Raw genomic sequence first — 1599 nt, 5'->3', positions numbered from 1 at the left:
ATAAACGATGCCAACTAGCGATCGGGGGCGTTAGTTTTACGACCTCTCCGGCAGCTTGCGGGAAACCAAAGTCTTTGGGTTCCGGGGGAAGTATGGTTGCAAAGCTGAAACTTAAAGGAATTGACGGAAGGGCACCACCAGGAGTGAGCCTGCGGCTTAATTTGACTCAACACGGGAAATCTCACCCGGCCCGGACACAGTGAGGATTGACAGATTGAGAGCTCTTTCTTGATTCTGTGGGTGGTGGTGCATGGCCGTTCTTAGTTGGTGGAGCGATTTGTCTGGTTAATTCCGATAACGAACGAGACTCTGGCTTGCTAACTAGTTACGCGACCCAATCGGTCGGCGTCTAACTTCTTAGAGGGACTAGTGGCGTTTAGCCACACGAGATTGAGCAATAACAGGTCTGTGATGCCCTTAGATGTTCGGGGCCGCACGCGCGCTACACTGACCGGATCAGCATGTGCTCGCCTTGGCCGACAGGTCTGGGTAACCCGCTGAACCCCGGTCGTGCTAGGGATAGGGAATTGCAATTATTTCCCTTGAACGAGGAATTCCCAGTAAGCGCGAGTCATTAGCTCGCGTTGATTACGTCCCTGCCCTTTGTACACACCGCCCGTCGCTACTACCGATTGAATGGTTTAGTGAGGTCCTCCGATTGGACCTGGCGCGGCCGGCAACGGTCGAGCCGGCGTCCGAGAAGACGATCTAACTTGATCATTTAGAGGAAGTAAAAGTCGTAACAAGGTTTCCGTAGGTGAACCTGCGGAAGGATCATTAACGGTCTCGCAAACGCTTCGGCGAACGCGAAACTCGGACAAGCGAGAGAAAAAGTCTTTGCTACCCGGCGCCCGACCCGCGAGGAGCGGCGCGCCGGCCGGCGATTCGGTCACCCGGTAATGTTTGCGCGTCGAGTGCCGCGGTGCCGCGCGCTCCGGCTTCAAGCGTCGGCCTGGCCGACCGCTCGGCGCGGTCTATTTTGTCACCCTATAGTGCGAGGCACTGTGCGAGCGAAACAATCGTGGATGGCTCTTGGCGGTGGATCACTCGGCTCGTGAGTCGATGAAGGACGCAGCTAGCTGCGTGAATTAGTGTGAATTGCAGGACACATTGAGCATCGACGTTCTGAACGCAAATTGCGGCCTCGGGTCAATCCCGGGGCCGCGCCCGCCTCAGGGTCGCGTTGCAAACGTTCCGCGCGGGGATTTCTCCGCGCGGCTGCTGCGGCGTCGGACGCGCGAGCGCCCGTCCCGCTCAAGACAGCACGGCACGATGCGCGACGATCGCGACCAGAATCCCGCGCGGCGGCGGCGAGTCGACCTCGAAGAGGCCAACGGCTGGCGGCTCAAGGGCGGGAATCGAGGTGCGCGGCGGCGCGCGGCGCCGACGGCGAGCGCGGAACGGGAAGAATAGTCCCGGTCCTTACTTTCGGCCTGAGGTCGGACGAGGCTACCCGCTGAATTTAAGCATATTACTAAGCGGAGGAAAAGAAACTAACGAGGATTCCCTCAGTAACGGCGAGTGAAGCGGGATGTGCCCATCGCCGAATCCGCGCGCTTTTGGAGTGCGCGGAATTGTGGCGTACGGAATTCGTCACGG

At 58.7% G+C, this 1599-nt stretch overlaps 1 non-coding gene and 2 pseudogenes across 1 annotated transcript; all 3 read left to right on the top strand.

Annotated features, from left to right (window-relative positions):
- Window positions 1-84: 84 nt before the first annotated feature.
- Window positions 85-772, top strand: LOC146143184 (small subunit ribosomal RNA; annotated as a pseudogene; the record flags this gene model as incomplete).
- Window positions 773-1027: 255 nt separating this feature from the next.
- On the top strand, window positions 1028-1181 carry LOC146143183 (5.8S ribosomal RNA). Its single transcript, XR_014501014.1, has one exon. It is a non-coding gene; the product is annotated as a 5.8S ribosomal RNA (ribosomal RNA).
- A 248-nt stretch (window positions 1182-1429) lies between these two features.
- LOC146143182 (large subunit ribosomal RNA) overlaps window positions 1430-1599 on the top strand; it is a 3679-nt pseudogene continuing 3509 nt past the window's right edge.

Source organism: Ascidiella aspersa, chromosome 5 (assembly GCF_963924565.1).
Source record: "Ascidiella aspersa chromosome 5, kaAscAspe10.2, whole genome shotgun sequence".
In the NCBI taxonomy this organism is placed as follows: Eukaryota; Metazoa; Chordata; class Ascidiacea; order Phlebobranchia; family Ascidiidae; genus Ascidiella; species Ascidiella aspersa.
This window is presented reverse-complemented; position numbering and strand designations above follow the sequence as displayed.